A 14,566-nucleotide genomic window follows, 5' to 3' on the forward strand; every position below is an offset into this window, starting at 1 on the left:
AGGTGGAAAATAGTTATGCTATTGGCTTAATTAACAACAACAAATGTGCGTGGCGTTTGCCTAACATGTTTCGATCTGTGCCCGAGAACTTTCTACAAATCAGTCGATATTTCTGCATGTTTGACGTCACTCTGCTTTCAGCAATTCGATTGGTCAATCGAACAATGTTTCAGTTCCGTATTAGGGTGTTCTTTGGCGGGAAAAGGAACTAGTGAGCTTGTTAACGAATGGCAAATGAAACAAACTGAATAGATCTGATAAATTCGCGGAACGCCTTCAAAGTCACACGGAAATCGCTCTAGCGTTTCCACTGTCGTATGTTTTTTTCCAGGATTTTGGTCTTGTTTGTTGTTGATCGTTTCTTTATTGATGCCGGTACGTGCTGTTATTTTCTAATCAAATAAAGTGTTGAAACAAAAACAAAACAGAAACAAAACATTTCGTTTATTTCCATAGATTTACAGAAACAAAAGAAGAAATTTGATGAAACGAAGAACTGTTTTATAAACAGTCGCTGGCAGCTGACTCGAGTTCTTTCAATGCACTCAGTCTGCGTGCATTTGGCGGAACGGAGTATTTCTAATAAAAGACAGAAAAATGTTTTCTATTTGCTGTAGAAAATAATCAATTGAAATTTTTACTTGTTTCTCGTAGACTAACAATAACGCAGCGTTCAACCAATTGGAGTGCGCATTTAGTAAAGGTTAATTTTTTTTCTGACTTAAGGGAATTACACCTATGGTTTGATATGTCAATATTTAGATAATATTTGTTTTTTTCTTATTCCAAGGCGTTCTATTTCCCTTTAAAATTTTCCGCATTCACAATATCACGCCAGTTTAAGTGCGTGGTGATATAATGCGCACAAAACAATCACTATCTCGTGAAGTTGATGTGGTTCCACGAAGATAAACTTGGATTTTTCTGGCAAAGCCGTACAGGGTAAGACACACGCTAGTTGAAGGAAAAATGTTTTTATATTCTACTCAGTTATTTGCAAGTTGCACTAAGTCTATTAATCCTGCTATTAACTTAAAGGTATGGTGACATTTGTAACTTAATGAGAAATATAGTGAAAATTAATTAAGACTCCTTTGTACATAAACCGTGCACGGGAAGAAATTCGAAGGCTACTAGGCTTTAACAAAATCCCGGATTAAGCTGTCCGTATTCTCACTGACCAGCATCAAATCGTATGTAAGTCATTCGGTCGAATTTTTGCTCCCAATTAACCGTTGTTTAATTCTTTTCTCACCGACCGATAGTTAAAGACCGCCTTGCGTTGCTCAGTACAGTTAGACAGTTACAATTTATTGGCGCCGACTTTTCAACGAAGCCTTTGTTGACTCTCTCAAAAATGCCAAGAAGTTGTTTAACTATTAGCAATGAATCGTTTTGTATTTTAATTCTGATAATCTTGATTACATTTCACGAAAGAATATTGTTAAGAGTTGTAAAACATTTAAACCACGTCAAGTTATTAAATTTAAGACGAGCTTAAACCGAAAAGCGGGGAAACAGGATGCGAGTAATCCTCTTCCATTATGAAACACACGAAGATTTGAACAAAATAAGTTGCTTCCGTGAATAAAAAAAAGGTTAACACCACGAACAAATCTTGCACACGATGTCAGTTTTAGCTTGGATTTAGCAAGAAAAATATGTTTCTACACCCACCACGGTCATATCTATAAATATATAACGCGCCCACTCTTGAAGAATCCAACTCATATTTGAACGCGTAGACCGGTGCATAGTCCGAGCCATTTCGGCAGACAAATGGACTCGCACTAGAGCCAATCACAACAGACACAAACAGCGCAACGAACCAATCAGAACTCGAAGCAACTGACATGTGATCGGTGCCAGGGGCGGGAAAACGCCGGCGTGTAAGCAAGCCACGATTGGTTTTGCTTTTGCTTCTCATTGGTTGAAAAATTGGCGCTAGTTTTGCTAAACAACAATAGAGCGCAGTAAATCATAACCGAACCAAACGCAAATTACTTTTGATACTCTGTTGAAAACCGTACGTTCCAAAGAGCAAAGGCATTCCTGTGTTTGACGAAATGCATACTTTCTTTCCGGGGTGCGTTGCCTGTCCCAGGCTCTCGGTGTTCCGGGGGAAACGCAAAAGAAGAGGAGGAGAGGGGATTTTCGTTCCTTCATTCAACCGTTCTTTCGTGACATCAGGCTCATGGGATCACTGACACACTCGATTAATAGGGATCGTACGAAACCGCAACGGCAGTGCCAGAGAAAACGTCACTTAGAGTAACTCTTTATGTTATCTGATCTTGTTTGTCAGTAATTATTCCAACCCATTCAACTCATACAATATCACTGGCTGACTTATCCAGGGACATTTTTAGTAGCAACGGCGTTCTAGTTTAGAAAGAGAAAGAAAGATTCACTTTTTCCTGCCTATGCTCTCCTTAAAACTATACGTCAGGTTTTGCAGATCTGCAGCGGAGCCATTGTTTTGCTCATTAAACCTTTCGGTTTTGATGTTCTCGTTGCTGTTGCTGTGGCGTTTGCTTCAGGTCCGTTTACACATGCGCAGTTTTGTGAAATTGTTGTTGACCTTTTTTAATGCCAATTTTGTCGGACTTCAGAGGCCGGTTACAGTCTTAAACCGCGTGCGTAAATCAGCAGCGAATTCATCGCGATTTATCGTTGCGATATGGCAAGGATTTTTTTCGCTTTTTTGACTGAATTTGATGTAAATTTGCAGAATTTCTCAGTAAAATGTACAGTGATATCGCACTGAAATTGTAGCTGATTTACACGCGTAATTTAAGGTCCTAGCTTTGAGCTAGAAACATTGCAGTGAAGTATCGTATTGGAATCAAAAACGAAAATTAACCACGCATTTTACAGAGATAATGAAGGAACAATTATTCTAACAAACAGTAAAATACAAAGCAATGTATGGCGTTTTTACCAAATTGAAGCCTTATTATCTCTGATAAATGCACGGTTACCCCTGATTTTCTTTTCAGATATCAAGAGCACTTGCTAAGTTCTTTTTTCTCCCCATAGTTTTAAACCGCGCAAAAATATTCTTGCATTAGCAGGCACCACCCACAGGAAACCCGAGTATCTCGAAATGCGCAGAACTTATGCGCACACTACTAGCACAGGCGCGAGCACAAGCACAAGCATAAAGCAGTTTGCTTTAAGCTCAGTTTCTTAGCAGTGCGAGAAAAAAAAAACATGAGAGTGCTTGCAAAAGGTGTCGAGCTTGAAGAATATGTTTTATGTGTACTTAACCGCCATGAGTCTCATAGTCTACATATTATGAACACGGAGAAATACAAAAGTAAGACCTTTTAACAATCCATAAGTTTCCTTTTTTCAGGCCAATTATTTTTGCCTGCGAGATTTCTCAGAACTGAACTAATTTTAATAGCGTTAATCAGTTTTTAACTGCCTTAAATTGGTTTAACGCTAAAAAACCACAAGGGTTGCTTTTAATGTTTTCGCAAGGCGCGCGCATTGAAGAACCAAAAATATTCCTTAAATAGGATGTCCATTAAAGCGCTTTGTTCGCCATAGGGCGACTGACTAGTTAACTCAATTAGCTATTTTCGGAGTTGACGAGTTTCACCCAAAAGTGGAGTGTTTTCAACTCCCACCTGCCGACAGAGTGATTAGGACAGCCTTTTGCGCTACAGTATCACCGGCGTCGCTAACCTGTTACAATAGTTGACGCGGGAATATAACGGAAAGCCCACCATGCATAGGACGGTTAATATCTGCATATATGACGTTCATAGCAAACGGGCGCCTGATTACAAGATCTGGCCAATCCCATCCTATCGGCAAATTGTTTATTGTTTATCCTAATTATTTGCATTGTACTTTAATCCATAAGTAAGCCTTTTTGTTGAATAAGCTTTTTAAGTGGATCAGCCCCTTAGAAATATTTTTGGTGGTCTGTTTCCTCTTTACCATAAAAATTTCATCCTTTAATATCCACTTTTCCTCAACAATTGTAGCATTTGAATGAAATATAACCGCGGTAGTTTAAAAAAATTCCTTTAAACGTCTTTACATGCTCAGAAAATAACAATGTCTTACATATTTCACATATAACTCCTTTAAATAACTGTTTACGTAGTGCGCATCCGTGGCTTAAAAACCATTTTGACGCGCCAAAAAACGCGCGCAATTTAAGTGAATATTAAAGGCGTAATTGCAATTGAAGTTATTTTTATCGTTGTAGGGCGGGCTTTCATTGTTAAAAGTTCGTGTATTCGTCTCCAGCACTGGCGCGACAGGTTATCAAGTTTGGGTTAACGAGTGCGCGTTTAAGCGTATTTAACCCACTCTGCTATCAGTTACGTCGCATTTGGCTACAGCTCGCTGACACGACTCAGGTAAGTGCTAACTGAACTAAAGTGAAGAAAACCTGTTTTATAATTGTGCACTATCAACCTACTTTTAATTACTTTTAATTAATGTCAGGTGTAATATAGCAGTTCTGATACTGTTGTGTAAAGAACTGGAGAGGATTTTTTAAAGTAATTTTAATGCTTAGTTAGATTACAATGTCTTACAGTCTTTGCGGTGTTAATTTTACATCGATAACTTGGTTGTTAAACAGGTAATCATACCGCGATTTAAAGGCTCAGAACAAAATTGCTCGAGTCCGCAGAGTGAGTGCAATTCGCATTCTTTGAAATTTTTATAAATGCTCGTTTATTCCAAATTGCACGAGATTGTTTGTATATCATTAAAGCAAACAGTGAAGTAGGTACTCTTCTCACTTTAATGATACTCTAGCAAGCTCCAAAGACTTAATGAAAGATAGGTAATAATTTTATACGAATGATCTTGGAACTGAATGTCGCGTACTTTTTATGCTTGTTTAGTTATGTGTAGGTATTTGTCTTCGGATGGAGAACTTTTGCTAATACTTAATCTGATTATTACAGACGAATGTTGCCTCCAATAGAGTGCCGACAACATTTTCAAAATTTCTCAATTTTCCTTTGTTTTCAATTTATGTTTACTTATGTTTAGCGGGGAAGAAAAGATTAAAAAAAAAATAACCTGAAAATGTATTGATAAAATCCGATTATACAAATGGCAAAGGATAAAGAGACTTTTGAAGTCAGAAAATACGTTTAAAGCAACTGTTTACAATGAGCATTAATGCAGAAAAGATTAGTCTTAATTTTTAATGCTCCCTGGTCGCCAGTTTTGTAATACTGATCGATCGAATGAGCTCGATTGCCGGCATACGTCATAAACATTTTTCGCCTTCTTAGCCCACTAGAATTTTCTCTGTTGAGCTACATTTAGCCGAGTCTTTTCACAGTAAATTTGCCAGTAAAATAATTCTCCAATATCAGGTTGCATTTACTATTCAGACCCCCTGAACAACTTTGCCGAAAACTTGCGACGAAATACAGTCGATCTCTCGCGAAAATTTCTGATGACGGACGCAAAGAAATGTATTTGGCTCGTCTTGGCTTATAATGTCAAACCAGCTTTGCCAGTCTGATATATATGTACAGTCGAGTTTGACCTTTCGAAATGAAACCTATTGCGGACAGTACTTTCCTGTACTGAAACTGTAAATCATAAATGCTGTAAAAGTTGAGTTGCGTGGATGAAACTATAGGTGTGACCATCCAAATGAAAGCCATTTATCAAACTTCTCTGTGGTACTGTCTATTAAGCTCTTAAAGGTGGTTTAAAGCTTTTAACCTGTTGATAGAACCCTTATTGCGAACATTTAAATAGAATCTAGATGAAAGTTAAATATATGAAATATCACATATATGAACCACAGATGAAAGATTTAATAAATTAACGACCATCACAAATTAATAGATCAACGAGATGCGATGGTCGTTCGTCGATTAAATCTTTCATCGGTGGATCACAATGATGCCATTTCATATACTTCGCTTTTATCCATTCATCTTTCACGGGAAGATTATGAACTCACGCACAAAATGATCACCTTGTAGAAGATTTGACAACTCTGTTGGCATACCACATATGTATAGCACTACACCGATATTTCAGGGGTCACCGTTCTCCAAATACCCACAGGGCACTGCCTGCACGTGCTTTTGTTTGTTCTTAAGCGCTTTTAAAACTGAAATTTCAGTTTTGAACCTTTTACCTTTTTCGGAATTATACGCAAAGAGACATGTATTCTTAATGGGCGTACGTCTAATGCGGTTTACGGAGGATGGGTTGCTAGGCAACATAATTTTAATGTCCTCGCACATGATCACATATAAAAAAAGCACAACTGTACAGCATTCGATATCAGTTTATGCTTCATCAGTTACAAGGCAGGAAGCCAGAATAGCTCAGCCAGAGGTACTCGTTTACTCTCGTCAGCGAGCTTTCAACACACGGTACCGATTTCAAGAGGTATGGTAAACACTTTGTAAAGTTGATCGTCGTAAACTCGATCAGCATAAACAAGCTTAAAAATAACTGTTCATAACTTTAGGGACACCCATCGACAAAACATTTGAGAAAATTGTCAAATGTTGTTTTCTTTTTTAAAGACCGTTTTTGGTCCTTGAAAGGGGGACTTTGTGTGCATTAACACAGTTTGATAGCTGCATTTTTGAGACGCCGAAGCAAAAAAAAAATTAGGGAACAGAGTCCAATCTTCGCACGAGCTCCTGTTGGTTTTACGAAAAAATCCTAGCTGACCTTATGCACTCTAAATGACATTTTTTGTCGCTTTGAAAACAAAAACAAAATTTACTTTGACTCGAGGGTCTGAGGTAACATTTTACTAAAGAAAACGCTAGCTTTTTTTGCATGATTCATTCCGAATTCCTGAGACGGCTAAGGTCTGGCCAATTACCCCTGGAACAAGTTTACTCTCGTGTCGGAAAACTTTCGAACGAGTGGATATTTGCTTCAAAACCAAAGTAGTTTCCGGTTTTAATTGAAAGCGTCTTGTCAAGAGACATCTATTTCTTTATCTTAACGGTAGTGGAATAGGTTTATTTTTCTCCTGAGAAAGGCGTACAAAAACAAATTTAGAACCCAGATATTAGAAATTTCTCACAGATATTGGTCATTTGTTATTTTTCAATATCATCTGTTTTCGATATTGCCTTGTAGCATTATGATGAAGCATTTCTTTTTATAAATTTGCTTTTTTTTTACTTTCAAGATCTTTCAAATTATATTTTTTTTATCAAGCAGGGCCTATTCTTAGCATTCTCCAAGCAACATTGCAGGAAAAGTGTTTGTGTATTTTATGAAGTATTTATGTGTAAAACTGACCGAGAAAACTATGAAGAACTTGAATGGTTGAAAAGTCGATATTTTTATTAACGTAAATCTCCACGGGCTTAAGATATTTTTCATTTTAGTGCTAAACCTCACTTTGAACTTTGCCTCCTACCGGCTTTGCCTCAGGTTTTTGAATACAGGGACAGACCGTTATGAGAGGTGAAACGTAAAAAAAAATATATATGAATAAATAAAATAAGACAAGTTCCGTTAAAGATAAAGCTTTTACTTTGAGAGTTCGAGGCTGATACGTTTTAAGTGATCAAGTAGAGTCGATGACTTTACTAAATAATTTAACGATTTACTAAAAATAGTTTCAGCAACTCGGATTAAGGTGAAAAGGCTCTCCGGATGTCACGCATTTAAACAGCAAACGCAACGGATCAGTTTCCGCATCACTTCACGTTAAAAAAATGTGAAACATCTGTTAAATAATTGAAATTTAAAATTTAAAGACGGTTCCCGCTAATACAGAAGTATTTTTGCGTGGTTTATAACAACAACAACAGCAAAATACAAAGCAATGTTTGGCATTTTTTCCACATGGAAGCTTTATTATCTCTGAAAAAAGCGTGGTTACCCCAAATTTTCTTTTACCAAGAGCAGTTGCTAAGTTATGCTTTCTAGTTTCAACCGCGTATAAATATTCCTGTATTAGTAGGCACCACCCATAGGAAACGCAGAACGTATGCGCAGTAACAAAGGTAGGCACCGTCATTCATTCATTCATTCATTCATTCATTCATTCATTCATTCATTCATTCATTCATTCATTCATTCATTCATTCATTCATTCATTCATTCATTCATTCATTCATTCATTCATTCATTCATTCATTCATTCATTCATTCATTCATTCATTCATTCATTCATTCATTCACTCACTCACTCACTCACTCACTCACTCATTCATCCATTCATTGAGTCAGTCGTTCGTTCGTTCGTTCATTCATTTATTTATTTATTTTGACATTAACCAGAAATACAACAACATAAATACATTAAAGATGATATACAATATCCCTACTACTATAACATTCCTACTAAATTATTTCAAGCCAGATCAAATGTGGTAAAGGCAAGGAAGCCTATATAGAAGCCGGGGCTTCCTGGAACTATAGGATAAACAATACAAGTTAAGGGTACTGAATGAAAATTCCAATTTTTTTTTTGAACATTACGTTTGACCTCGGATAAGACAAACCGTGACTGATGTGGGCGTGAGAGTCTTCGAGTCACGTTGTGCGTTTGCGTCGGATTGATACCAGTAATTTCACAACTACCGCAAATAAAACCCAACGCATTCGCTTGATTCAGAAATGAACAGGAAAAGGTAAAGGAAAAAGAAATTTAGAAAGAAAAAAAAAACCGAACAAAAAACAATCAACAACGATATATATTGAAAAAACCTCGCCCATATTGATGGACTCAATTCCAGGACTATTTTGTACTTTCACATTGAAATACAATATTAATCTAGCCTCCCACGCAGACGTTGTCAGGAGTTTGTCAAGCGTCCTGCCCCCAACCCCAAAGAACGTCTGCGTGGGAGGCTATTAATCATGCTTTCAGCTAGGACCAATTAGAGTAAACCTCCTTTTCTCCTTAGCCAATCAGGAGCAAAGCTAAAACCACACCGTTGTTTTGACAGGTTTTCCCGCGCTTGGCACCGGTTGCACGTTTTCCCGCGCTTGGCACCGGTTGCACGTTTTCTACATTAGACGCCGGTTGCATTCATTGTTTTTGCTTTGAGTTCTCATTGGTTTATCACTCTCTAAATTCGTGTTTCACCATCTTGCAACTGAGCATGTGCTTTCAATCCTGTCGCTGGCTCTGGATCAACTATGAAGAAACATTTCTCTCACGGTCATGTGTGTTTTTCAGTTGACCTTTCTGCCAGCGACCTGCATGAATCACCACAGGTTACTGCTTATTTCTGTTATTGTTGCTGTTGGTCCAACCGATTTAAACGGCGGAAGACGCGACTGACAAAATTTAGCCTTAATCGGATGTTTTGTATGAATGCTTGAACAAACCGCGTGGGGAAAGGAAATGCAATACAAACTTTCCTGTCCGTGAGGAAACGAAGCTATGTAGAGATCTCTTGCTGAAGCAACGCCAACTAGCATGGCCTTTAATTTAATCTTGTCACATATGTCGGTCTGGAAATCGGGAAATTGACCTCGAAATATACGTTCAAGCTGTGCCGAAGCAAAACCGTTGCTTCGTGAAGGAAAAGCTTTGAGAACATGTACACATTTTAGTCATTCCAACGTGGATAACACCCGTAGAAAATGTATGGCAAAGCGGCGTGAACTGTAACACTTCACACTGAGCTTCGCAACCAGAAGTCCGCCTGCATGTATTTATACGCTCGAGATTTCCTTATGGCATTTATCCGCATCGGAATCCTTTGCTCTGGCACGTAGACCTCCAAAAACGGTATGTAGAAAGCTTCAATGATTTTTAACGTCTTACTACGCCGGGCGAATCCACTTACTGAGCCAGTTATGAGTTGAGTCATCTGTATAGACTACTGATTGCTGTGATTTTGCGAGCTTCGACGCTGGCTCCACACGACTTGAGAGCTTATTCTACCCGGCTGTCTCGTTTGTCCGCCTGTCCAATCCTATTTAAGCTACTTAGTGGTCATTGCATAGTTAAACCGGCGAATCGAAGTTAAACCGCCTTTCATGAAATTCAGTATTAATGCTAATACCATTTTAATTGGCCAATTGGGATAATCTAAATCGACAGTTGCCCCAAACAAGTAGACAAACTTCAGCTGCCTTTGCTGTGTCGAGTCGGCCCATTACTGTCATTGTCTGTACATAAACTGACCTCTTGTTCGCTCAGCTAAACATCAAAACACATTTAGTATTCCATTAAGCGCTGTACACAAAGTCTCAATGTTTTCTTGTCGGGGTATTTTGAGCCTTGTTGAGCTCCCATATACGTTTAGAAAATCCTCTTTGCCGAGCAAGAAATCCTTCTTTTTTTGTTAAAGAAATAAAAAACTAACCATGAGATGTTACAGTTGTAAAGTGTTCATTTTTTCAGAAACTGTCGCGGCCGTTCAACAAATTACTGAAATGTATATCTTCTCTGAGGTCTGAGCACGTCCAAAATCCGGTTTCCGTTTAAGCCGCCGCGAATTCTTCTTGAAGTTGATCGGCTACTGGTAGCCACACACACACTTGCGGATAAATACTTAACCGCTAATATTTTTAGCCTTGTCGGTTTTCCTTAAACAAATATTTTGACTCGTGTCTAAATTTTACTGTCGGAGGATATATATTAGTCATGGCTAGGTAAGTAGGAAGTCGATATTGCTCGATCTTAAAGTCTGCATTTTTTTCTGACCACACGTAGGGAAAATCGCACGACAAAATGCCATAAAGAGGAATCTTCATTTTATGGTTGCTTTGTAAGAAAATTTACTTTGTGATACAGTTTTCCGCGATTAAGACCTTGAAGCTTCAACAGTGACGACTGTCCTTGGGACATCCCTTCTTAATTCTTGGTTATGAGAATAAAAGATTTGATCTCCAAAGACAAGCTTTGATCCGAAGTTTACAGATTCTCTCAACTCTTCTCATCCGAATATTTATATAGAGCGCGTTCAAAAAATGCTATTTTTATTAGTATATCATTTATTTATAACTCGCACCAGACGAAATATTTGTAGAACAATGAAAAGTAAATACATGTTGATATTGGGCAAACACCATTCAATCGAGAATGCAGGAGTCCAATCGCGGTGGGGGGTGGGGGGGGGGGGGTACCGTCTTCATGATAAGCTATATGAGTATGTGTGGCTTCAAAGGATATCAGTTTTTGAGCCGTTTTTGGTCTGAAAGTCTTAAAACGGGGATGGACTCTAGAAAACCAGGTCTGAAAATGGATATCGCAAAATTAATGTTTTGGTCTGAAATAGGGTCAGGGTTCAGAGAACTGAGCCACACACCTTCACCAAAAATTCCGAGGAGTACGTGCGATCTTAACGCACGCTTTCAAAGCAACTTTTTGTTGCACTCAAGTTGCAGTTTTAAATCGCTTGTGCAGTAACTGGCGGCGATTTCGGAGCGATTAATCGCCGCGCTGCGATATCGTAGCGTCTGAAACTTGATGCAAATTTCCAGAATTTCGGCTGGTTTAATTGTAGTGGGGTCATTGCGACAAAAGTTCCATCGAAGGTTGTAGGTCTGAACGGGTCTTAATGGCGCACGGCGAGTCAGTAACAGAGTATGAATTTTCGAAGAGATGGGTTGTCCAATAAGATTTCAAGTAAACCGCCAGAAAGCCAACTCAAGTCCCTTGTGGCCTGGAGGTCCCGGTTCACACGAGCTGATTTACCCTTCAATTAAGAATTCTGTCTGAACATAAACGATGGCGGAAAGGGTCATTGAAAAAGCTAATTTTGACAGTGCTTTTAATCGTACGTTTCCATGTGGACAGCGTAAACGTGTATTTTAGTAAACGTTCAAAAACTCATTAAGAATTCATAAGCCCATTGACCTATCAAATGGTCGATAATACATCACGTGTAGTGACTTTAAGAAGGTACATTTATTCATATCGATAAACGTCCTCCTAATATGTTAGTATGCGGTGTTTTATCAGCTGATAAAACACTCCTTATTAGTATGCGGTGTTTAATGTTTTCAGTAGTATGCTAATTTCCAACGTTCACAAGAGCATAATTGTTATGAACTCTATTGACACACGCTTTTCCAGGAATGTTTTTGAAGCCGTTCAAAAAACTCGCAGCGCGTGTTTTATCGGGTCTAAAACCACGAGGCGCAGCCGAGTGGTTTTAAATCCGATAAAGCACTCCTGTGACCTAACATCACAACAATGGCGATCTCATCCTGCCTGGCCGAAGAGAGATGCATATGCATGCTCAACGTACAGTTTTAGTGTTATCGAATCCTTTTGACGTTTCGGTGTGGATGTGTAAAAACGATTTGCAAACGACCGCGGGGTTCGTCTGGACACCGCACAGGTTACCAAAGCGTATGTGACACAGGTTTCCATGCAAGCGTGATTTAAGAGTTTGTATGGCTTTAAAATTAAATCGAAATTTAGACAACAATATTCCCACAAAACCCACAAAAAATATAATTAAGTCTGAAAAAGCTTACCCAGTGTGTTTTGCTGTGTTTTCAAGGTTTCTCAGCGCTTCCAAACGCTGTTTTGAGCGGTTGAACTCTCAGCAGCTGGTCCACGTGCATCACTGTATTATGTTAATGGAAAGGTAGGAAACTACAAGTCGAATTTGAATAAAATTTGGCCCGTCATTTGAGGAGAGCACTTCGAAAACCTCGCTAAAATTTACTTGAAACTTAAGCACTCGATTAACTGTCTCTCCATATGGCAAGAAGGATGATGTGCGGTCCTTCCTGGGCAGATAAAATTTTCGGCGAAGTTTATTTATTGAGACACAGACCTTCGTTGAAATCAAAGTTCATTTCAAATTGGGTGCCATTTTTTGCCGCCGACCGAGCCGTTTCCCTGGAATGTTGGAACAATTGTTGGCTGTTACAGAACTGCACTTAGCCGGGAGGGGGTGTGTGTCGTTTGTTGAATGCCAAAGGCTTCCCGTGGATTTCCCCAGCTGGGCACATTTTTAGTACTCGTGCCTAGGTTTGACCGTGAGTTTGTTCCAACATCCCAGGGAAACGGCTCGGTCGGCGGCAAAAATAGCACCCAATTTGAAATGAACTTTGCTTTCAACGAAGGTCTGTGTCTCAATAAATAAACTTCGCCGAAAATTTTATCTGCCCAGGAAGGACCGCACATCATCCTTCTTGCCATATGGAGAGACAGTTAATCGAGTGCTTAAGTTTCAAGTAAATTTTAGCGAGGTTTTCGAAGTGCTCTCCTCAAATGACGGGCCAAATTTTATTCAAATTCGACTTGTAGTTTCCTACCTTTCCATTAACATAATACAGTGATGCACGTGGACCAGCTGCTGAGAGTTCAACCGCTCAAAACAGCGTTTGGAAGCGCTGAGAAACCTTGAAAACACAGCAAAACACACTGGGTAAGCTTTTTCAGACTTAATTGTATTTTTTGTGGGTTTTGTGGGAATATTGGTGTCTAAATTTCGATTTAATTTTAAAGCCATACAAACTAATCACGCTTGCATGGAAACCTGTGTCACATACGCTTTGGTGACCTGTGCCCTCACAAACGTGAACATGTGGACTCCACAGCTCTTCCCTTTTGCGCATGACTTGGTGTATGACGTAGTCAAAGCCGAGTGGATCTGGGGTCGAGAATGGGTTGGACGAGGCCTAACTTGAATTCTTAGGAGTGGTCCTTCACTCAGGGCATAAAGATAAGCCATAACGCATGCGCAGAATGACAGCGAATGTATTAGAAAAAGAACCATAAATGGTTTTGTTATAAATTCTATTTTACTCTCATGGTCAATTTTAAATCAGTATTTTGGTGAGAACGAGGCAAGGCAAATATCGTGCACAAATATATCTTGTCCTTTGTTTGATTCTAATAAGGTCAACATACACAATATATAAATATTCTACTCGGCATTTTTTCAGCTTATCCCATGACATTTGTAAGTACGGTTTGGAGCAAGCGTGCCTGAAATAACGTGCAAGGTATTCATGTGCCATTACGGTCCATCTTAAACTTAAGTATTTAACATTTCACGCGAAGGGAGCAAATACAGAATTAGCAAACTATACGGAACGGTACCGCATGTAAAAGGAAGTGGTTTTCAATGGTTTAAATTTGCGTGAAAAGTGGCGGATGCAGCATTTAAGGGCATTAACCACACACTCAAAACGTTACGACCACAGGAATGCAGTGCTCATAAACGGATTTTTTAGATAGATAGTTTTATTTAAAAACATATCGCAGCCTAAAGGCTGAATTACGTAATTATTTACAAATGTTAAAAATTAAACTTAATTACATAAATAATAGAAAAATAGAAAAATGTAAATATGTCTCATCTAATAGAAACCACAGCCCAGATAAAGTTAAGCTAAATTTCAAGTTAAATTTCTCGACATAGCAAATATGTCGAGGAACGCCATGGAAGTATGAAATGAACTATGAAATATGAAAATACGGAGGAGTGTTCATATGAATAGTTACACTTTCCTTTAATTTTGTGGAAACATGGGAACTGAAGCGAGCGATTTTTCAGTTTCTCTTCTGGAACTTACAGTACAAATAAGAAACACACGACTGGGTGTTCAATATGGTAGTTGGCAAAGTAGATTGAGCTAACGGCAATTACCTGTGGAGGGG

General features: G+C 38.7%; 1 protein-coding gene across 3 annotated transcripts in view; it reads left to right on the forward strand.

Annotated features, from left to right (window-relative positions):
- The first annotated feature begins 816 nt into the window (after positions 1-816).
- The window catches only part of LOC146450805 (uncharacterized), a 51,930-nt gene continuing 38,180 nt past the window's right edge, over positions 817-14,566 (forward strand). The window contains exons 1-2 of one of the 3 annotated variants that reach the window (XM_085099988.1): positions 817-942; positions 4,226-4,379. The gene's annotated coding sequence lies outside the window, so the exon portion shown is untranslated. Of the gene's footprint in view, positions 943-4,225; positions 4,380-6,266; positions 6,397-9,104; positions 9,725-14,566 lie in introns of those variants that run through there. The other 2 variants (XM_085099987.1, XM_085099989.1) reach the window with 2 other exon arrangements.

This window comes from Pavona decussata, unplaced genomic scaffold (genome assembly GCF_977016875.1).
Source record: "Pavona decussata unplaced genomic scaffold, jaPavDecu1.1 SCAFFOLD_426, whole genome shotgun sequence".
NCBI classification, from domain to species: Eukaryota; Metazoa; Cnidaria; class Anthozoa; order Scleractinia; family Agariciidae; genus Pavona; species Pavona decussata.